At 48.7% G+C, this 24,136-nt stretch overlaps 1 protein-coding gene across 3 annotated transcripts in view; it reads right to left on the bottom strand.

Moving 5' to 3' along the window:
- CLSTN3 (calsyntenin 3) overlaps positions 1-18,867 on the bottom strand; it is a 245,713-nt gene extending 226,846 nt beyond the window's left edge. For all 3 annotated transcript variants that reach the window (XM_068257792.1, XM_068257793.1, XM_068257794.1), the window contains exons 1-2: positions 18,781-18,867; positions 16,218-16,380 (exon numbers count right to left, since the gene is read on the bottom strand). The gene's annotated coding sequence lies outside the window, so the exon portion shown is untranslated. The remainder of the gene's footprint in view (positions 1-16,217; positions 16,381-18,780) is intronic.
- Positions 18,868-24,136: the final 5,269 nt, after the last annotated feature.

Below are 24,136 nucleotides of genomic sequence, written 5' to 3'. Positions count from 1 at the left end.
GCTAATGCAATTAAACCGCACTCAAAAGGCTAATAAAACGCATTAATGCATATGCATTCTCAATCTACGCCCATGGCCTGGGACAACTAATTAACTCTTTTGGCTTCCAGTATCACCTATATGCGGATGACACCCAAATCTATCTCTCAGCTCCTGACCTGTCATCACTACTATCCAGAGTCCCCGACTGTCTACATGCCGTTTCTGCATTCATGTCCTCCCGCTTCCTCAAACTCAACATGACTAAAACGGAAATTGTGATTTTTCCACCATCGCTACCTACACCCCCACCAATTGCAACCATAACGGTAGACAACACCCCAATGACCTCAACCACTAAGGCCCGCTGCTTGGGGGTTATACTTGACTTAGAGCTCTCCTTTAAACCTCACATTGCCTCATTAACCACTACCTGCTATTTCCAGCTCAAAAATATATTCCGTATCCGCCCCTTTCTCACACAAGAGGCCACCAAAATGCTTGTTCATGCCTTAATCATCTCCCGGCTAGACTACTGCAACACCCTGCCCTGTGGCCTACCAAAAAATTCACCTTTCCACATGCTCTTCTGCCCCACTGTTCCATTCTCTCCACTGGTTACCCATTACCCAGAGGATCCAGTTCAAACTCCTGACTCTAACATACAAAGCCCTCCACGAGTTGTCTCCTCCATACATCTCCTCACTAATCTCAAGATATTGTCCCTCCCGCAACCTTCGCTCCTCCCAAGAAATTCTCCTGGCCTCTAAGCTGATCAACTCCTCTCATGCTCGCATCCAGGACTTTACACGAGCATCATCCCTTACCTGGAACTCTCTTCCACAGCCTGTACGTCATGCTCCAAACCTGGACATCTTCAAACGCACTCTTAAAACACACCTTTTCAGACAAGCTTATAACATTCTATAGCCCTTATTTACTTATCTGTCACAATGTAATCAGAGGCAAAGAATCACTGCCTCATCCATCCTCCACCCCCTTACCTAGTGTGTCCCCCACAACCCATTAGATTGTAAGTTCGCAAGGGCAGGATCATCCTCCTAATGTTTACTGTTCTTGTAACAATATTTGTGCTGCTTGGAACTCTGCTGTACATTTGCTAGTTGTATCTTTGTTCCCCTTGTCGTCTTTTTGTGCTTTGTAAAGCGCTGCGGAATATGTTGGCGCTATATAAATAAAAAATAATAATAATATGCAGCAAAACGCAACCTTTCACACATCACCTAGTGTGTTCCCAACCCTCAATGAAAACTTTGGACAGTGCTAATCCTATTAGAGGGTGAATGGTTAATTGAAAATTAGGTTTGTGCACAAGGTTTTTGGGCCATGTTTACGGCTAGAACCCACTAAGGCGATTTTGGCAATGTTTTTGGATCGCCGGCGATTAAAAAAAAAACCTCTTTGCCAATGTATTTAAATAGTGGGGAACCCTCTAGTGCGATTGCGATTAGGGTTAATCACAATTGCATGACATGCAGCATTTTGGGCACTCAATGCTATGTATAGAAGTGCTGCAAAACTGTTTCAAAAAGCAATTTTGCAGCGATTTGGTGGCTGAGTGTTTTGAATTTTAAATAAAGCTAATTATACTTACCGGGTGTCTTGATGTCTGGCTTCCACCCATAGTCCCGCCCCCTAGCAGAAGAGGTCACAGAAGCTTCTCTGATTAGTCCTAGAGAAACACTAATGACTTCTTCCATTAGGGGGCAGGGCTACGGACGAAAGCCGTTTATTTAAGTTCACAAATGCTCACCTCCAAAATCGCTGCAAAATTGATTTTCAAAGCGATTTTGCAGTGTTTCTATACTTAGCATTAAGTGCAAGCACGCTCAAAATGCATGTCCTGCAATTGCGATTAACCCTAACCACAATCGCACTAGTGGGTTCAGCCCCATTTAGATACATTGGCAAAGTTTTTTTGGAATCGCGGGCGATTGTCAGTGATCCCAAAACACTGCCAAAAATGCCATAGCGGGTCCCAGCCCTTAGGGTCACTTTATTGCTGGGTTTACACTGGCAGCTGATCACAATTGACACACTTTAAAGAGAGACTAACTCTTCCTTGCAGGGCAGCACAATCCACGACCAAGATGGTCGTGGGTGTTTGCCCAGTGATTTGGGAGGTCTAAAGCCCTCGTTTTGCGGCGGGGATGCGTCTGTTTACATCTAATGAGACTACTGAAGCGAACTAGCAGGTAAAAATAGTAATTTTTGATTGCTTCAGAGTCTCTTTCAGGGCTGGTGCACACCAAAACCCGCTAGCAGATCCGCAAAATGCTAGCAGATTTTTAAACGCTTTTTTTTTATTTTTATGAGGCGTTTTGCTAGCGTTTTGCGGATTGCTGCTGCGGTTTTCAGTATAGTAGATTTCATATATTGTTACAGTAAAGCTGTTACTGAACAGCTTCTGTAACAAAAACGCCTGCAAAACCGCTCTGAAGTGCCGTTTTTCAGAGCGGTTTGCGTTTTTCCTATACTTAACATTGAGGCAGTAACGCATCCGAAATCCAAAAAATGCCTCACCCAGGCATTTTTCGTTTCTGCAAAACGCCCCCCGCTCTGGTGTGCACCACCCCATTGAGATACATTGACCAAGCAGATCCGCAGCCGCAAGCGGATCTGAAAACGCCCAAAAAGCCGCCCGGTGTGCACCAGCCCTAAATGATCAGTTGTTCTGTGCTCTCTCTTCCAGATGCTGTGCATTTTCATGCACTTTTGTATGGACAAATACATTGCATGCAGTAGTTATAATGCATAGATGTAAGCTGAGCCATAAGCCAGGTACACACTTTCAATTATGATTGGCCAATCACAGACCAATTTTACCATCTCGGTGTAGTAATGAGAGATTACCGAAACAATCTGTTCATGGTATTCAATATCTGTTGAAACTCATACTACATGGAGGTGATAAAATTAGTCAGTGATTGGCCAATCAAAATTGAAAGTGTTTACCGGGCTTTATGGAAACATGGAAAAATCCTTCCCCTGTGCTGGGCATCAGTTGTACATTGCGATATAGCTGAAAGCAGCTGATTCTGTGTAAACCAGCCCTGCATCTATGTGTTTTTAAAGGGACCCTGAATAGTCGTTAAAAATGAAATTGGTACTTACCTCGGGCTTCCTCCAGCCCAGTGTAGGCTGCGAGGTCCCCCGGCGTCCTCCTGGCTCCTCTCCCAGTTCTGATGGCGGCTCCGTTAATGGCGACTTTAGGGCTGAAAGTTGTCCGTCTACTTCCAGGAAGTCCAAGCGCAACACCGGCCAGCGTGACAGGCGGGATGATGCGTAGCGGCCGGCGTGATGACGCAGAGTGTGGATTTCCAGGAAGTATACGGACAACTTTCAGGGCTAGTTCACACTGGGCACTCGGAGCACCGCTAGCCCACGATCGGCTCGCGATTTTAACTTAAATCTCGCGATTCTTGCTCGCTTTGCGCTTGCGTTTCCCGTTCAATAGAATGGGAATCACAGAGTAATCGCCTCCAAAATGCTGCATGCAGCGCGCTTGCGATTGATCTATGGATACAATGTATCCATAGGGATACATTGTAGCAGCGATTTGCTGATTGCCGGCGATCAGCAAAGCGCTCAAGAATTGCCCCAATTGTCAACCAGCCCTCAGCCTGAAAGTCGCCGTTAACAAAGCCGCCAGCAGGACTTGGAGAGGAGCCAGTAGGACGCCGGGGGACCTCGCGGCCTACGGTGGGCTGGAGGAAGCCCAGCCACTGTCATTTTTAACGACTGCTCAGGTTCCCTTTAAATAAAAGCTTTTCACAACGCGCTGCTGCATGTACTTTTTATGCATTGTGGCCCAGTGCATACAAATGTGCAGGAAAATGCACAGCAACTTAAAGAGAAAGTGCAGAACAACGGATCAATTAAGATGCGTTATCTGCAGGCAGTGTAACTCTACAGCTCCCATATATGTGTAGCTTGTGCAAAATTCAGGTTCAGCCTCACAAATCCAGAGCCGGCATTCCCATAGGGGAAAGCTGAGGGTCCCTGAGCCCGCTGCCACACCCCCAGGTCTCCTCAACTTTCTTGTGGTCTGCAGAGTTTTCAGCAGCAAAGTGAACTCACCTGTCTGTCCGGCCGGCTTGCTCCTCCGTCAGTATGTGTGCTCCGATCTACATTTCCTGTAGCTGCCTTTTCATGGCATGTTATTACATAAGAACATACTGCTGGGTCACGGTGCAGAGGCGCCCCTGCAGAGAGGAAGACAGCAGCGCATGGACTGATGGAGGCGCGTGCCGCCGGACAGGCGAGTTCCCTCTGCAGCTGGTTCAGGGGGTAGATTTGTGAGAAAATCTCTAATGCAGTATGCTGTTTCCTGGGCGGAGGGGGGGATGGGTCTCAGGGGTAATCAGGCAAGAACGGCGCTGGAGATTTGGGAGCCGCAATAGGCGCCATGTGAATTACGGCTATAGCAGCGCTCAGTCAGTAATATGGGCGTCCTTAAAAGATGAAGCCCAAATTATGATAAAAGCAGCATATAGAGGCTGCCATATTTATTTCCTTGTAAACAATGCCAGTTGCCTGGCAGCCCTGTTGATCATCTTGTATAGTGTCGGAGTCAAAACACTGGAACAAGCATATGGCTAATTCAGTAAAACCTGAGTCAGCTTATCTGATCTGCTGCATGCTTGTTCAGGGTCTATGGCTTAAAGTATTAAAGACACAGGATCAAGAGGACTGCCAGGCAACTGGTATTGTTTAAAAGGAAATAAACATGGCAGCCTCTAAATCCCTCACTTCAGTTGTCCTTTAATTAGGTTATTTGTGGACATGTTGCCCAGTGATGTCATTTGTGATCACGTAATTGCAAATTTTTATTTTGAGAACATAGCTGTTGAAAGTGAACATAGAGCTAAAATAAAAAAAAATTAACTTCCCTGGGGCTTCAACCGGCCCCCTGCAGCCGCTGTGTGCCCGCACTGTGATTGTGCGATGCTGTAGTCACCCGCATGCACCTCTTTCAGGCAGACAACCTACCGAGTCAGTTGCCCCTGCGCATGCATGGTGCCGGCCGCTCACATCCTCGATAGTGCTCCGTTGCCAGGAGCGTTCTGTGCATAAGTATACACATGTGCAGAGTCCACGGGGGTGCGATCAGGAGGTGCGTAGACCGGGGCTGTGCATCCAGCTGAAAGGGGGGAGTTGTGGGTGACTGGAGCATGGCAGGATCACGGCACGAGCACAGGACAGCTGCAGGTGCTGGCAGAAGCCCCAGGGAAGTGAAACTTTTTTTTTTTTGCCTTAGGTTTCCTTTAAAGAGAACCTGTACTGAGTAAAAATATTTAAAATAAACACATGAGGTAACTTCAGATGAACATTGCATAGTTACCTTGCCATCAGTTCCTCTCAGAAGCTCACCATTTTCTTCTGACAATAATCCCCTTCCAGTTCTGACAACATTTTGTCAGATCTGAAATATATCAGTTGCTGTCAGTAAAATATCAGTTGCTGTCAGTTATAGCTGAGAGGAAAACTGATGTACCAGGTAATGTCCATGTTTCCCTGTGGCTCAAGTGGGCGATGTTACAGTTTAACTGTGTGCTGACCAGGAAGCGGTTATGAGTAATGGCCATTTTCAAAATGGAGGACGGAAATTTCCCTTGATCACAGTAAACAAACAGGACGCGGGACAGGAGAAAGACACTGAGGAGTAGACAACATGCAAGGGAAGTATGACTTGTGTATGGAAGACAAAGGAGAGAAAACCGAGAGCCCAATCTAGTGTAGTATGTATAAGTCAAAGGGAGGAATAGTGACAAGTAAGTAATATACTCACAAACATGGGTTACCGCTCAGGTAACCACTGTATAGGCAGGTGGGGAGATAAAACCTGACCCCACTCAGGATTAAGATGTCGCTCTCTGAAGGAAGAAAAGAGGGTTTATCACCCTTCCACCCAGGGTGGTAATCTTGACTGAAAGATGTACAGAGGCGCCAATAGGATAAAAGATACTAAAAAGTTTAAAAAATTCGGGTGGCGGCGGTGGACCAGCCACTCAAAAATGGACTTGATGCGTCAGTTAAGGAACAAATAATTTATTCACATACTCCAGTGTACAATATCGCAACGCGTTTCACGGGCACAATCCCGCTTCATCAGGCATTCAACAGTAGGAGTATTACTTGAGTAGGTCCAGTGTACGCTTGGCCCCTCTGTCAAACAGGACAGGACAGAGGTGCCAAGCGTACACTGGACCTACTCAAGTAATACTCCTACTGTTGAATGCCTGATGAAGCGGGATTGTGCCCGTGAAACGCGTTGCGATATTGTACACTGGAGTATGTGAATAAATTGTTTGTTCCTTAACTGACGCATCAAGTCCATTTTTGAGTGGCTGGTCCACCGCCGCCACCCGAATTTTTTAAACTTTTTAGTATCTTTTATCCTATTGGCGCCTCTGTACATCTTTCAGTATGACTTGTGTATGCTTATTTTGACTTTCAGTTTCACTTTTCAGTTCAGGTTTTCTTTAAGGCCCTTTTCCACAGGCGGTTGAACTGTGTGCTCAGTAAGCAGTTACCCAGCAGCAGTGAGCAGTTACCAGGCAGCTAGTAAGCAGTTGCCAGGCAGCAGCACACAGCGGCATGCAGTTGTGAGAGTTTGACAGCCTTTTCACAGCCTATCAACTGCTCGTAGAAAAGGGCCCAGAAGGAAAACGGAGAGAAAAGCACCCTGTATGTATTTAGAGAGTTTAGCCTGTCTAATTCCCCCTCATTTGTGTATAATCACAGAAAGATGTAATCTGATTTCTCCCCTGTGACTGCCTATTAGCAGAGATTGCAGATAAGCCCATTTGAAAGCCCTGGATGTTAAAGCCCCATACACATGCTCAACAGTGGTCTTTTATGCAGCACTGCATAAAAAAAAAAAAAACGCTGTTGAGTGTGTGTATGGGGCTTAAAGGGAATCTGTATTGTTAAAATCGCACAAAAGTAAACATACCAGTGCGTTAGGGGACATTTCCTATTACCCTCTGTCACAATTTCGCCGCTCCTCGCCGCATTAAAAGTGGTTAAAAACAGTTTTTAAAAGTTTGTTTATAAACAAACAAAATGGCCACCAAAACAGGAAGTAGGTTGATGTACAGTATGTCCACACATAGAAAATACATTCATACACAAGCAGGCTGTATACACCCTTCCTTTTGAATCTCAAGAGATCATTTGTGTGTTTCTTTCCCCGTGCAGCTATCTTCCACTGAAGTGTCAGGCTGTTTCTTCCTGCAGAGTGCAGACAGCTCTGCCTGTATGTAATTCCTCAGTATGTGAAAGCCCAGCCAGCTCAGAGGAGGATTTATCCAGCTTGTAAAAGATAAGAGAGAAGAGAGAAGCTGCCCTAATCTAAATAATACACAGGCAGTGTGCAGAGAGGGGCCTGGAGGGGGGAGATGCATCACAGAACCACAACACTGAAGAACTTGGCAGCCTTCCAGACACAGGCTGACAAGTCTGACAAGAGAGAGATAAGTTGATTTATTATAGAGACAGTGATAGTATAAAGTGCTGCAGTAAGCCAGAACACATTAGAATAGCTTTTGGAACTTGTAGGATGATAAAAAACAGGATGCAATTTTTGTTACGGAGTCTCTTTAACAATATGTCTGCAATGCACTCCCCAGAAATTTTTTACAGCCGGGTGGCATGAGAAAGTAGCCGGGTGGGGCGAGATGAGAATGCCAGGCCAGTGCTTCTGTGAGCAACTCTGCTTGCAGCATAGGAGGAGGCGAGCTGATGACAGCCGGGTGGTCACCAAAACTAACCGGGTGCAGCACCCGGCTAAAAGAGCCTGGGGAGAACACTGTGTCTGCCTCCATGAATCAGGAAGAAGAAACAATGCAGATTTATTTTAAGATTTGTATCAGCTGTAACAAAAATGTTTTTATGTTTAAAGGTTATTATGCTGTTTTGTATCTTTTAGAGCAGAGAGGACTTCTGAGTTCAGGTCCGCTTTAATCACCTGATTTGGAGGACATACTGATGTCATTCAGGGGACATGCTACCTGTCATTTAAAGTGACACTTAAGGAGAAACTGTGACGAAAAATTGAACTCAGTAGCTGATGCCCACTTTTCCTTGAGAAATCTTTTCCTTTTCACAAGCGGATCATCAGTGGGCTCTGTATGGCTGATATTGTGATGAAACGCCTCCCACAGGAAACTGTGAGGACCATGGTCCTGGCAGTTTCCGGTCTGTGAACCTCGTTGCATTGTGGTAAATACCTGTTTGCAGCTGTTTCCAACTGCCAAAAAAGCAAACAGCAGCTACTCCCAGTGACATCACCTGCCAGCAGTAAAAATGTCACCATGTGATAAATGTCAGAATGTAAATCAGGGAGAGGAAAGATTTTTACATTGGGCAAACACTGAATGACTGACTGACATTTGTACATAATTATTGTAAAAATGAAGCACTTTTTTTTTTTATTACATTTTCACTGGAGTTCCTCTTAGAGTGAAGAGATAAATAAATGTATATATCCTCCTACTTCTAAAAAATATGACTTTTAGATATCCCAGTTTCACTTTATGTTTAAAAACTTTAAAAAAGCAGAATTATTGTTTTGTCTCAGCTGACTAACAGTCTGTCTCTGTGTCTCAAGGTGTGTACATACGCACTACCGCTGGCAACGACGGGTCCTCCAGATCCTCCCGCTGGGCGGATGTTCAGCCGACAGGATCGTTCAGAAACCGCCTTATCAGTCTGCCTGACAGACTGTACACACGCACTACTGTCGCTGGAATGCCCGCCCAGCGGGACAGTCCGGCAGACCCTTCGTTACCGGTGGTAGTGCATGTGTACGCACCTTCAGAGTTCTAGAATACAGCATATGAACTATTGCCCTTTTTTATAGCTATCCTCTCCTGGCAGAGAACTGGGCTTCCTAGAGTAAAGTAGTTTATGGCTGTAATTCCTTATCAGTAGTCTCACTGGGTTCTGACTGGAAAAAAAACTGTTAAGGTGCCCATACATCAGGAGATCATGGGCAGATTCGACAAAGAGACAAATTCAACTCTAATCAAATCTGATTAGAGATAAATTTGTCTGTTCATTGAAGCTGCCCATATACTGCAGGCCAATTCCCATCCGATTTCAGCATGAAATCTTAAAGGACTACTGTAGGGGAGTAGGCAGAAAAAGAGTTGAACTTACCTGGGGCTTCTAATGGTCCCCCGCAGACATCCTGTGCCCGCGCAGCCACTCACCGATGATCCAGTCCCAGCCCCGGGTTCACTTCCAGAATTTACAACTTTAAAGTTGGAAAACCACTGTGCCTGCGCAGTCGCGTCCTTGCTCCCGCCACCGGGAGTGTACTGCACAGATGCAGACAGTACTGGGCCTCCGCATTACACTCCCGGTGATGTCAGCAGGAGCGAGGATGCGGCCACACAGGTGCAGTAGTTTTCCGACTTTAAAGTTGCAAATTCCGGAAGTGAACCGGAGGTGGGACCGGAGCATCGGTGAGTGGCTGTGCAGTCACAGGATGTCTGCGGTGGACCATTAGAAGCCCCAGGTAAGTTCAACTTTTTGTCCCCTACCCCCCTACAGTAGCCCTTTTAAGGGATTCGTCTGTGCCCGCCACTGCCCCCCAATATAAAAATGAATCCCCCCCCTCCCCCCCGGTGTGTGCATTTATACATTACCTGTCCTGTAGCAGCCTCCGCGTGATGCCTGTAACCCCCGGGAGGCTCTCCATACACACAACTGGTGCATAGCGTCTGACAGAGGCCACACGGAAGGTTACGGACACAGCGCAGAGGCTGCTACAGGACAGGTAATGTATAATACAATATAATAACATTTCCATAACGCTTTTCTCCCATAGGACTCAAAGCGCTTAGGCTCTCTCAGATTCAGTAATTGGAAGTAGGATGAAGTATTCACACAACAAAAGTTATATTTCTGCAAATGCCAAACTGAACAGGAGGGTTTTCAGTCTGGATTTAAACACATCCAGGGTTATTGATTTATAAAGCGCCAACATATTCCGTGGTGCTACCTGGAGATGCTACCTAAGGGCTGGTTCACACAGAGACTTGCAGTGCATTACATTGTGACATAATGCTCCTATACCTACATGACTGGTGGCATAGCCAAAGCTATAATACACCAGGGCACCTTCTTATAGGCTCTGATGTATACTTCTACTGCTTAATGAATTGTATGCACCTGACTTATGAAGTGCTGTGTAGGACTGTATTGGCTGATTTATTACACAAACGCAATATAAAGTAGAGTAATTATGCCGCCGAGAGCAACCAATCAGGGATTAACTTTCACATAAAATAGAAATTCGGACTGATTGGTCAGGACAACTGCAACACTTTGGCATCAGTTTTCCTTGTGCTGGTCTTGACAAATCAGGCCCACTGAGTACTTGCACAGTATTGAAACTGTACAGTTTAGAAGATAGTTCCTTAAGGCTAATTTCACACCAGGACGTTGCGTTAGAGGGGGCGTTAAGGTCGCATAACGTCCCCCTAACGGAACGCCTGGTGGTGCTGGATCTGGACATCAAAGTGAGCCGCGTTGTGCAGCTCACTCTGGCGTCAGTGATGCCGTGATGCGCACTCTTGTGCGCATGCGGCATCACGTGGTCCCGCCGGCCAATCGCCGCACAGAGCGGCCGCTCCAGGAAGTAAACACTGCACGTCACAACGTGCAGTGCATATTAATTAGCCATGTGCCTGGCCGCTCTCCGCTCCTCCCCAACGTTACTGAGCATGTGCAAGCAGTCTAACGCGGCTCAGCCGCGTCTAAAGTACTACATGCAGTACGTTGCCTTGTGACGCAGCGTTACAATGTAACGCAACGTGGGCACTGTGAACAGCCCCATTGATTTTTCATTACTGTGCGGTGGGCTGCGTTACAGGCTGCTCTAACGTGCGCCTGTAACGTCCCACTGTGAAACCAGCCTAAAGTGTACCTGAGACCGGGGGATAGAGAACATTCATACAAACCTGGGGCTTCCTCCAGCCCCCTTAAACGTGATCGCTCCCTCTCCGCCATCCTACGACTTCTGGATCCTCTGTAAGGGCTTCCGTAAGTACGGCTAGTTGCGCATGTGCAGTGCGGTTGCGCATGCTCCCCCATTGCACTCTCGTGGCTGAGAGTGTTCTGCGACTGCATAGGCACAGAACGCTCCCAGCTATATGAGAGCGACAGGGAGGTGTGCGCGGCTAGGCTGAACATACGCAGTGAGCCCCTACTGGCCGAACTTATGGGAGCCTTCACGGTAAATGCAGAAGGCGGAGGATGGCAGCGAGGGATGGATCAGGACGAAGGGGGCTGGAGGAAGCCCCAGGTATGTATCAATTTCTTCTATCCCCCATCTCAGGGACCCTTTAAGGCCAATTTGACATACAGGCCTTGATTCACTAAAGCTATCGCGGACAAACAGCCCCAGTTAATATAAGCACGAGGTCCTGTCAGCGTAGCGTGTGTTCTCAACTTATGTGCAATGCTTTTAACTTCTGCACGATGTGCTTGTAGCACAACCGCCAAATTCCACTGTAGCAGCCGCACTAGCGGAGTATCGCAGTTGCACTACAAGCACATCGCGCGGCAGTTAGAAGCATTTCGCGTCAGTTAAGAGCACACGCTTTGCTGACAGGACTGCGTGTAGCACCTGTGTGCTAATAACCCGCACTGTTTGTGGGCAGTAGCTTTAGTGAATCAAGGCCATTGTGCAGCGCAGTCATCCTGCAGCAGGAGAGCTCAGGGTGCACCATTTCCCCAGGTATATTACACTGCGGCAAAGTGCACCAATAGGGTAATATGTGTAGTGCTTCCCCTGCGCAGTGATGTACTTCCTGCTGAACAGGAAGTACGTCACTGAAATGTAATCGCTCTGCAGAGTTTGCGGCAGCCTTGTGTCAATTTAGCTACTTCTGTCGCACTGCATCGTGCCGCTATAGTGTGCAAGTCCCCATAGACTTACATTGCCCTTGTGTGGCGGTCAGGAGCCTCGCCCAGCTCTCCTCAATAAGCTCCCTCACACCTCCTGCCAGCTTCTACCTTCCCTTTTCTACATCTGCCTGCACTCTGCTCTCACGGTGCTGGTGAGCGCCTTGTTTCCTTCACTTCCCTCACTGCTGCCCACACTCTTCACTATTCATGTCCCTTTTGGATCCTTGGTTTGTTTTCTTGCCATTTATATTTCACTTATACTTTTGGGATTCATTCTCATCCTATTGCACATTATCCATGCTATATATATTCTTAGCACATAGCACTTTATATGGAAGTTGCTGGCATAATTTATGCATATACAGTATATTATTTAGTATTTATATAGCGCCTACATCTTCCGCAGTTGTACAAGTATATATATATATATATATATATATATATATATATATATATATATATATATATATATATATATATATATATATATATATATATATATTCATTAACTGTCCCTCGGAGGAGTTTGCAATCTAGTCCCTACCATAGTCATATGTCTATGTATGTATTGTAGTCTAGGACCAATTTAGGGGGAAGCCAATTAACTTATCTATATTTTTGGGGATGTGGGAGGATACCGGAGTGCCCGGAGGAAACCCACGCAGACACGGGGAGAACATACAAGGTCCTTGCAGATGTTGACCTGGCTGGGATTTAAACCGGGGACCCAGCGCTGCAAGGCAAGAACGCTAACCACTACGCCACCAAGCTGCCTGTTGCATTGTACTTTCAATAGGGTTTGAACCATATGTTGGCTACCATGGAGTCATAGGACCATGTATCACATTTATCTGTATTTATTGGAATGATCAATATCATTATTTGTTGATACTCGTTTTGAGTGCTACTTTTCATGTACCTGGCTTTTAAGTGTTTTTATGTGCATTTTTTTGTATTAATAAAGACTGATTCGTGTTCTAATTAGATATTCGTGAGTGGTGCGGTACTTTTTAGGATCATCTTGTCCTTTAGGGCCCGTTTGCACTAGTGCGGTGCGATTTCTTTGCGAAAAACGCATTAACGAATTTGCATGCGGATGCGAATTCGTATGCGTTTGCAAATTTTCATGCGAATTTCGCATGCGTTTGTGTATTTTTGTAAGTACGCGATTTTAACCATATCAGTGCCTGTGTGATTTTACATGCAAACGCAATGCGAATTCCTATTAAATACATTACGTTTGAATCGCAAGTAGTGTGCGGTGTGCGAATTCTGATGGCTCTGCTGTGCAGATTTTTTCTGCACAGTCCACCGCACAGATTTCCTGACAAATGGAAACAGGCCCATTGACTATTATTGGGTATGCGAATCTGCATGCAGAAAACACATGCAGATTCGCTCTAGTGGAAACAGGCCCTTAAAGCATAGTCCCCAACCGTCCCGTTTTCGTCGGGATTCTCCCGATTTTGGGGGGCTCTCCCGCTATCCCGGTAAGAGCCCCCCAAGTCCCGAGCGGCTGTCAGTGTTGACAGCCGCCTGTAGCAGGAGGAGAGCAGCGCAGTGGAGGGAAAGCGGTGGGCAGCGGCGGAGAAGGGGGCCATCTCCCCCCCTTCTCTCACCTAGGTGCTCTGCCTCCCTCGCTGTCTCCTCCGATCTGTGTGTGGCTGACTGGCGGTGGCGCTTGGCTGCGGGCGGGACTTACCTTCCGTGTCGCTCCAAGCGCCGGCCGGAAGTTCTGGTGCCGCAGCCGCTGCTCTGGTCTGGATCAGACCAGAGTAGTGGCAAATCATCCCGCGCCGGCGACGAGACCAGACGGAGGACACGGAAGGTAAGTTCCGCCCCTCTGCCAGCCACCGCACACACAGATCGGAGGAGACAGCGAGGGAGGGAGAGGACCCTAAGGTGAGCGAAGGGGGGGAGATGGCCCCCTTCTTCACCGCTCTCCCTCTTCTCTACGCTGCTCCCCTCCTGGGGGGGGGACACCTGCCTACATATACTGGGACATATACACCCTGGCTACATATACTGGGACATATACACCCTGGCTACATATACTGGGCCCATATACACCCTGGCTACATATACTGGGACATATACACCTGGCTACATATACTGGGCCCATATACACCCTGGCTACATATACTGGGCCCATATACACCCTGGCTACATATACTGGGCCCATATACCGCTGGCTATATATACTGGGGACATATTCCCCTGCCTACATATACTGGGGACATATACCTCTGGCTACATATACTGGGCACATATATCCCTGGCTACATATACTGGGGACAACTGGCTGTTTGTCATTATGTGCAGTTACTGGTGAAAAGCTGTCTCTTATGTGCATTTAGTGGTGAAAAGCTGTCTCTTATGTGCATTTAGTGGTGAAAAGCTGTCTCTTATGTGCATTTAGTGGTGAAAAGATGTCTCTTATGTGCATTTACTGGTGAAAAGCTGTCTCTTATTATGTGCATTTACTGGTGAAAAGCTGTCTCTTATGTGCATTTAGTGGTGAAAAGCTGTCTCTTATTATGTGCATTTACTGGTGAAAAGCTGTCTCTTATGTGCATTTAGTGGTGAAAAGCTGTCTCTTATGTGCATTTAGTGGTGAAAAGCTGTCTCTTATGTGCATTTAGTGGTGAAAAGATGTCTCTTATGTGCATTTAGTGGTGAAAAGCTGTCTCTTATTATGTGCATTTACTGGTGAAAAGCTGTCTCTTATGTGCATTTAGTGGTGAAAAGCTGTCTCTTCTGTGCATTTAGTGGTGAAAAGCTGTCTCTTATGTGCATTTACTGGTGAAAAGATGTCTCTTATGTGCATTTAGTGGTGAAAAGCTGTCTCTTATTATGTGCAAAAAATATATGGGCATCAATATTAAAAAAAAAAAAAAAAAATCTTCAAAAAACGTTATGGTAGGCGTGACTTGGGGGTGTGTTGGGGGTGTGGTTAGGGGTGTGGCCTGTGTCCCGATTTCTAATTTTGAAATGTTGGGAGGTATGCCTTAAAGTCGTGCTCAAGGAAGGGGTAGAGGTTACTAGCATCTCTTGCAAAGCACCTCCTCATTCCCAGAATCATTACCATGTGGATTGGTTAGTGAGGAGGTTGAGGGGGAATCCATCTCAGGTCACTATTCCTGCTGGCCTCTAACCATCATGGCTGGGCAGGGCCCTACTTAGCATCTCTAGTGGTGCTATGCATTTTTTTTCCAATTTGAGCAAAAAATAAGGGTGGAAGATAATCAGAAATTATAAATATGGTTGAAGTTGCAGTGATGTTTTGTCATATAGCAGTCTTGTAACTGTAGCCATATACAGTACCTGCAGTACATTTTTATAAAGTGTCGGTGATGCCATTACATGTACGGTATGCTGCTGCAACTCCACACACGCCATTTCATTCATCCTTTAGCAATACTTACTGTGATCTGATATGACCCAGATAAATGATGCAGAACGTTTAAGAACCCAATAGCTGTTAGGTTCTGAACACGTGGTACGTATACCCCCCGGGTGTACTTAGGGAGTACAGTATATACGAATGTTTGAGGCTTATGATGGGCATACACGGCGGTGTATTTTCTTATCGAGCCGCTGATGGCTCGATTGATCATTTCCGATGTGTCCGATCACCGCATGGATCGATTCCCGGCTCGATCCCTGCAGGCGGACAATGGGACAAAAACGAAGCGCAGATAACTGCCCGCGGGGACGAGCGGGAATCGATCCACGCGCCCGCGGGGACACGCATTATCGCGCCGTGTATGCCCAGCATTAAAAATGATAATATACAAAATACATCTGAACAAGTATTAATAGTGAATTACAAATCATCAAGCAATGCCAGAAACAGTCTTAGGCTGGGAGACTGATAGAAAAGTATTATTTCACAATTATGGAGTACGCCTAGTAAATATATCATTTCTTTTTTTCCACCTAGTGCTGAAAACCAAAAATATATGTAATATTGGAGATGTTCCTGAATGCACAATTTTAACAAATGTTTAGTATTAACTAAGCAGCAGAAAAAAAAACAAGAAAGCAGCCCCCAAAGTTAACAGTGTTTCTCCCTTTTTCACAATATATGCAGCCATGTGCTGCCAGATACTAGAATGAGGTAGCTATACACCCCCCAATACCAGAATACAGCAGCCATACATCCCAGACATTACAATTGAGCAGCTTTGTTTCCCAGTCCCCAGACACCAAAATAAACTAGCCATGTGCCCCCAGGTATCAGAATGAAGGAACTATGTGCCCCAGATGCAGTATTTAGGTAGCCACATACCCACCTGATACCACATCTAAGTAGCCGAGTTCAGTAGTCACGTGCCTTAGAAGTAAGAAGCCATTTGCCCCTTGAGAATGAAGTTCTTTCAGTCATTGCAAAGTAAACAGCAGGCAGAGTGTGCTGGACTTGTTCAGTCATGTGTTTGAGCCTCCCAATATTTCCAGCTGTAATGAGATGACACAACATAATTATTTCCCATTGGCATGTTAAAATCAATGTTACATGCTGGCAGCATTGCCATGGTGCAGTGACTGGACAGGAAGAAAGATGAATGCACTGGCAATGCAGGGGCATTCTGGGAGCATTGCCATGGTGCAGTGACTGGACAGGAGAAGGATGAATGTGCTGGCAAGGCAGGTGCATTTTAGGAGCATTGCCATGGTGCAGTGACTGGATAGGAGGAGGATGAATGTGCTGGCAGGGCAGGTGCATGGTGCCTGAAAGTGGACCAATCAAATTCCACCTTCATGAGATTGGATTGGCCCATTTTCAAGCTGCATACATTTACAATTAATTCACACTTTGCATAATCCTACATCAACTAGCAATTATTGCACCTCATTGACCATCCCTAGTCTATGGGCTTCATTAGAACCCACAGTGGGCCACACCTTCATTTTAACCTGAATCCATACTCAAGTCGGAACACTGTTCCCCCTCTGTCCCCGTGCCCCCTTTAACCGCAGTGTCCCCTCTCTGTGCCACCTACTGCATGTCGAGGTGCCCCCCATGGAGTCACATATAAGCATGGTGGGGAGGAAATGAGAAGGATTTTGGCTGACAGGTAACACCATTGCATGTCAAATGTGACACATGTGGCATTCACAAACGCTTCCATCCAGCTGCATGTAATTGCAACCAAATGGCACTTGTGTCCAGCAGCCAGGAGGCTGAACCGTGCGACAAATGAGAACTTCAGCCGCCTGTGAAAAACAGGCCTAATAAGGGCGCAAACACACCTCCAATTTCACCAAACTCGCCAGCTTCCATCCCCCTTCCCTGTTTCTCATCTTCTTTTGGGCTCTGGTATGCTATAAACAGGATATCCCCGGCCAGAGGCGTCCCAGCCACCAGGCAAGGAGAAACAGTGGCCGGGAGCGCCGGGTGGGGGAGGGGCACCGCCACGGCGGGGGTGTGGGGGGTGGAGTGCCCACCTTCCCCCGCCAGACTGTGCGACCCCTGTGGTGAACTGGCTGCGGCATCTATTAGACGCCGCACCAGTTCATCCCCGCAGCTCACTGTTACAGCCTGCATAGTCTTCCGGCAGGCAAAGCAGGGCTACGGGAAGATGGCGTCCAAAGCCCTGTACTGGAGACTATTTGTGTCTCCAGTACAGGGCTTCGGACACCATCTTCTTGTAGCCCTGCTCTGCCTGTCAGCATGGGACTTTCAGAGGCTGGCTGCGCTGCTGTAGGAAGATCGTCTGGGAAGCTGCGCCCAGGGAGCGGAGTCTTCTGCAAGTGAGTAAATGCTTTTCTTTTTACAGGTAATTATACATTTTTAGTGAAACGCTGCCCGCATTAGGATCATTTCCTGGTGAACGCTGGCCACAGACGATTACTTCCTGGTGAACGCTGGCCACAGACGATTACTTCCTGTTGAACGCTGGCCACAGACGATTACTTCCTGGTGAACGCTGGCCACAGACGATTACTTCCTGGTGAACGCTGGCCACAGACGATTACTTTCTGGTGAACGCTGGCCACAGACGATTACTTCCTGGTGAACGCTGGCCACAGACGATTACTTCCTGGTGAACGCTGGCCACAGACGATTACTTCCTGGTGAACGCTGGCCACAGACGATTACTTCCTGGTGAACGCTGGCCACAGACGATTACTTCCTGGTGAACGCTGGCCACAGACGATTATTTCCTGGTGAACGCTGGCCACAGACGATTATTTTCTGGTGAACACTGGCCACAGACGATTATTTTCTGGTGAACGCTGGCCACATACGAATATTTTCTGGTGAACGCTGGCCACATACGAATATTTTCTGGTGAACGCTGGCCACATTACGGTTATTTTCTGGTGAACGCTGGCCACATAAGATTATTTTATGGTGAATCATTGCTGCGTTATGATTATTTTATGGTGAAAGATTGGGGGGGCGGGGGGCGCGCCACAGTTTTTCTCGCCTGGAGTGACAAAATGGCTAGAGACGCCCCTGTCCCCAGCATATCACGCCTTGCTAAGAAGAATTGCTGATATCTTATGGCTCAGCAGCTATACAAATGGGATGTGAGGGCTGCTTTGTGGTACAGCTGAACCAGCATTGATAACTGGGGAACAGGGGAAATAAAAGCCCAGTAGAGATGGAGGTGAGCTCAGAGTTAGATAGCCCTCCTATAAGCTGAAGTGGACTGTGTTATCAGTGTAAGGCTAGTCCAGCAGAATGAGAAGCCCCCAGTAACAGCATAAACGTATTGTACACCTAGTTGCAGAAACAAATAAAAAGCTGTGCTTCCCATTTACACAGACAGACAATATACTGTATGCTATGCCTAGTATATAACATCGATCACAGTATAGTGTAGTACGCAATGTTATTGTATACATTACATATAGGAGAGCGAGATGCACAACTCTGCGTCACCAGCGCGAGGCATCTACAGCAGCAGCAGCGGCACCGGACACACAGACCTCCGCGGACACAGCACGCTCGAGCGACTTGCCACTGCCAGCCGGAGGAGAAGGAGGAGTCTCCGCTCTGCACAGCTGAGGAGGAAGAGAGTCCGCTCTCTGGAAGCATCACACAGAGCAGCCAGGATCCAGGAGCCCGTATGTAAGACGGCAGCATTGTGTGTGGAGCTCCCTCTTGTGGCTGGACTGTAAAATGTCCATTGCACTTGTGTGTGGAGCTCCCCCGTGTGGCCGCTATAGAATGTCTTGATGTAAATAGATGCGGTTAGGAGCCAGTTCTATGGGAGGGCTGTGAGAAGTGAGAACCTGTGTGTGTATATTGGTGGTCTGGGGAATCTCGTAGTTAGGCTCCTGGAAGGGACAAGGCTGCTGGAAGGGACAGGGCTGCTGGAAATGGATGCAGGTGGCTAGGCTGCTGGAAGGGACAGGGCTGCTGGAAATGGATGCAGGTGGCTAGGCTGCTGGAAGGGACAGGGCTGCTGGAAGGGACAGGGCTGCTGTAAATGGATTAAGGTGGCTTCAGACTGAGCTGCACGTGATCAGGGGCGCTGCTGCTGCACATGGCAGGCTGTTCAGGTAAACAAAGTGCAATAGGGCGTTTACTCATCAAAGCAAGGTGACTGCTGGGTACATCAGTGACTGCAGGGTAGGCCTGTGTTGGTGGGGTGGGTCACTGCAGGGACGACGTACTGTCCACATCAGGCTGCCTGTGCTGCTCATACCAACCCCCGGACACCACAGGTGAGAGGAGCCTCCCAAGCTTCCTGATACTTCCTCTGTAGTATGGTTGCAGGGCCCTCCCACTGAGCAGACCGGTGTGCTCTCCCCGCCAGCCAGCAGCTCATACTGGTACTTTATCTAATCTACCATATGGGAACATGATGCATGTGGGTGGCGCAGTATCAGTCAGTACCAGTGCAGAGATGGTGCCCATAGCAACCGCATCAGTCAGTGCTAGTGCAGAGATGCTGCCCATAGCAACCACGTCAGTTATATCAGTCAGTACAGAGATGCTGCCTAAAGCAACTGCATCAGACATATTAGTCACTGCAGAGATGCTGCCTATAGCAACAGCGTCAGTTATATCAGTCAGTGCAGAGATGCTGCCTATAGCAACTGCATCAGTTATATCAGTTAGTGCAGAGATGGTGCCCATAGCAACCGCATCAGTCAGACGGAAGACAGAAGATGAAAGACGGAAGACGAAAGATCGAAGACGGAAGACGCAAGACAGAAGGCGGAAGACAGAAGGCTGAAGACGGAAGGACGCAAGACGGAAGAAGGAAGGTGGAAAACGGAAGACGGAAGGTGGAAAACGGAAGACGCAAGACAGAAGGCTGAAGACGGACGGCGGAAGACGCAAGACAGAAGGTGGAAGGACGCAAGATGGAAGAAGGAAGGCGGAAGGCGGAAGACGCAAGATGGAAGACGGAAGGCTGAAAACGCAAGACGGAAGGCGGAAGACGCAAGACGGAAGGCAGAAGACGCAAGACGGAAGGCGGAAGACACAAGACGGAAGACGCAAGACAGAAGACGCAAGACAGAAGACGCAAGACTGACGACGCAAGACAGAAGGCGGAAGACGCAAGACAGAAGGCAGAAGACGCAAGACGAAGGATGGAAGGCGGAAGACGCCAGATGGAAGGTGGAAGACGCCAGACGGAAGGCTGAAGGCGGAAGACGCACAACGGAAGGCTGAAGGCGGAAGACACAAGATGGAAGGCTGAAGGCGGAAAACGGAAGGCTGAAGGCGGAAGATGGAAAACGCAAGACGGAGGGCGGAAGACGGAAGGCTGAAGGCGCAAGAAGGAAGACGCAAGTCGGAAGATGGAAGGCTGAAGGAGGAAGACGGAAGGCGGAAGACGGAAGATGTAAGACGGAAGGCGGAAGACGCAAGACGGATGGCTGAAGGCAGAAGACACAACACGGAAGGCGGAAGACCCAAGACAGAAGGCTGAAGGCGGAAGACCCAAGGCGGAAGACCGAAGACGGAAGGTGGAAGATGCAAGACGGAAGGCGGGAGACGGAAGGCTGAAGGCCGAAGGCGGAAGATGGAAAATGGAAGACGGAAGACAAAAGGCTGAAGGCCGAAGGTGGAAGACGGAAAACGCAAGATGGAAGGCGGAAGGCTGAAGGTGGAAGACGCAAGACGGAAGGCCGAAGGTGGAAGACAGAAAACGCAAGACAGAAGGCGGAAGATGGAAGACACAAGACGGAAGGTGGAAGGCGCAAGACGGAAGATTGAAGGCGGAAGACTGAAGGCGGAAGGCGGAAGATGCAACTCGAAAGACGCAAGATGGAAGACGGAAGGCCGAAGGCGGAAGATGGAAATTGCAAGACGGAAGGCTGAAGGCGGAAGACGGAAGATGGAAGGCGGCAGACGGAAGGCGGAAGACGCAAGATGTAAGGCTGAAGGCCGAAGGCGGAAGACAGAAAACGCAAGGCGGAAGATGGAAGGCGGAAGATGCAAGACGGAAGGTGGAAGGCGAAAGGCGGAAGACCCAAGACGGAAGGTGGAAGACGGGAGACGGAAGGCTGAAGGCCGATGGCGGAAAATGGAAGACAGAAATCAGAAGACGGAAGGCGGAAGACGCAAGACGGAAGGCTGAAGGCGGAAGATGGAAAACGCAGGATGGAAGACGCAAGACGGAAGATGGAAGACGGAAGGCTGAAGGCGGAAGACAGAAAACGCAAGACTGAAGGCGGAAGACGGAAGGTGGAAGACGCAAGACGGAAGATGGAAGGCGGAAGACCAAAGGCGGAAGACGCAAGACGGAAGGCAGAAGATGCAAGTCGAAAGACGCAAGATGGAAGACTGAAGGCGGAAGACGGAAAACGCAAGACGGAAGACAGAAGACGGAAGGCGGAAGACGGAAGGCGGCAGATGGAAGACGCAAGATGGAAGGCTTAAGACCGAAGGCGGAAGACAGAAAACGCAAGACGGAAGGCGGAAGACGGAAGATGGAAGGCGGCAGACGGAAGGATGAAGGCAGAAGGCGGAAGATAGAAAACGCAAGACGGAAAGTGTAAGGTTGAAGGCGGAAGACAGAAGACACAAGATGGAAGGTGGAAGACACAAGACGGAAGATGGAAGGCTGAAGGCGGAAGACCGAAGGCGGAAGACGCAAGACGGAAGGCGGAAGATGCAAGACGGAAGGTGGAAGACGGAATGCAGAAGGCTATAGGCGGAAGACGCAACACGGAAGGCAGAAGACGGAAGGCCGAAGACGCAAGACAGAAGGTGGAAGCCGGAAGCCGGAACACCCAAGACGGAAGGCGGAAGACGGAAGGTTGAAGGCGGAAGACGCAAGGCAGAAGGCGGAAGATGCAAGACGGAAGGCGGAAGATGCAAGACGCAAGGCGGAAGATGGAAGACGGGAGACGCAAGACGGAAAGCTGAAGGCGGAAAACGCAAGACGGAAGACGCAAGATGGAAGGCCGAAGGCAGAAGATGGAAGACGCAAGACGGAAATCGGAAGACACAAGACGGAAGATGGAAGGTGAAATACGGAAGGCTGAAGGCCGAAGGCGGAAGACGCAAGACACAAGACGAAGGCGGAAGATGCAAGATGGAAGGCGGAAGACGCAAGACGGAAGGCGGAAGATACAAGACGGAAGACGGAAGGCTGAAGGCAGGAGACCGAAATCGGAAGAAGCAAGGCGGAAGACGGGAGATGCAAGGCGGAAGATGGAAGGTGGAAGACGCAAGACGGAAGGCTGAAGACGGAAGACGCAAGACTGAAGGCGGAAGACGCAAGATGGAAGGCTGAAGGCGGAAGGCAGAAGACACAAGACGGAAAGCGAAAGGCGGAAGATGCAAGACGAAAGACGCAAGGCGGAAGGCTGAAGGTGGAAGACGCAAGACGGAAGGCCGAAGGCGAAAGACGAAAGACGCAAGGCGGAAGGCTGAAGGTGGAAGACGCAAGATGGAAGGCTGTAGGCGGAAGACGGAAGGCAGAAGACACAAGACGGAAAGCTGAAGGCGGAAGACGCAAGACTGAAGGCTGAAGACGCAAGATGGAAGACGCAAGACGGAAGGCTGAAGGCCGAAGACGGAAGGCTGAAGGCCGAAGACAGAAAATGCAAGGCGGAAGACGGAAGGCTGAAGGCGGAAGACGGAAGACACAAGACGGAAGGTGGAAGACACAAGACGGAAGACCGAAGGCGGAAGACAGAAAACGCAAGACGGAAGGCGGAAGACGCAAGATGGAAGATGGAAGGCGGCAGACGGAAGGATGAAGGCAGAAGGCGGAAGACATAAAAATGCAAGACGGAAAGCGGAAGGCTGAAGGCGGAAGACGGAAGACACAAGATGGAAGGTGGAAGACACAAGACGGAAGATGGAAGGCTGAAGACGGAAGGCGGAAGATGCAAGACGGAAGGTGGAAGACGGAATGCAGAAGGCTGAAGGCGGAAGACGCAACACGGAAGGCAGAAGACGGAAGGCCGAAGACGCAAGACGGAAGGTGGAAGCCGGAACACCCAAGACGGAAGGCGGAAGACGGAAGGTTGAAGGCGGAAAACGCAAGGCAGAAGGCGGAAGATGCAAGATGCAAGACGGAAGGCGGAAGATGCAAGACGCAAGGCGGAAGATGGAAGACGGGAGACGCAAGACGGAAAGCTGAAGGCGGAAAACGCAAGACGGAAGACGCAAGATGGAAGGCCGAAGGCAGAAGATGGAAGACGCAAGACGGAAATCGGAAGACACAAGACGGAAGATGGAAGGTGGAATACGGAAGGCCGAAGGCGGAAGACGCCAGACACAAGACGGAAGGCGGAAGATGCAAGATGGAAGACGGAAGGCGGAAGATGGAAGGCGGAAGACGGAAGGCTGAAGGCAGGAGACCGAAATCGGAAGAAGCAAGGCGGAAGACGGGAGATGCAAGGCGGAAGATGGAAGGTGGAAGACGCAAGACGGAAGGCTGAAGACGGAAGACGCAAGACTGAAGGCGGAAGACGCAAGATGGAAGGCGGAAGGCAGAAGACACAAGACGGAAAGCGGAAGACGGAAGATGCAAGACAGAAGACGCAAGGCGGAAGGCTGAAGGCGGAAGACGCAAGATGGAAGACGGAAGGCCGAAGGCGGAAGACGGAAAATGCAAGACGGAAGGCGGAAGATGGAAGGCTGTAGGCGGAAGATGGAAGGCAGAAGACACAAGACGGAAAGCTGAAGGCGGAAGACGGAAGGCTGAAGGCTGAAGACGCAAGATGGAAGACGCAAGATGGAAGGCTGAAGGCCGAAGATGGAAGGCTGAAGGCCGAAGACAGAAAATGC

The sequence above is a fragment of the Hyperolius riggenbachi genome, chromosome 10, assembly GCF_040937935.1.
Source record: "Hyperolius riggenbachi isolate aHypRig1 chromosome 10, aHypRig1.pri, whole genome shotgun sequence".
Classification (NCBI taxonomy): Eukaryota; Metazoa; Chordata; class Amphibia; order Anura; family Hyperoliidae; genus Hyperolius; species Hyperolius riggenbachi.
This window is presented reverse-complemented; position numbering and strand designations above follow the sequence as displayed.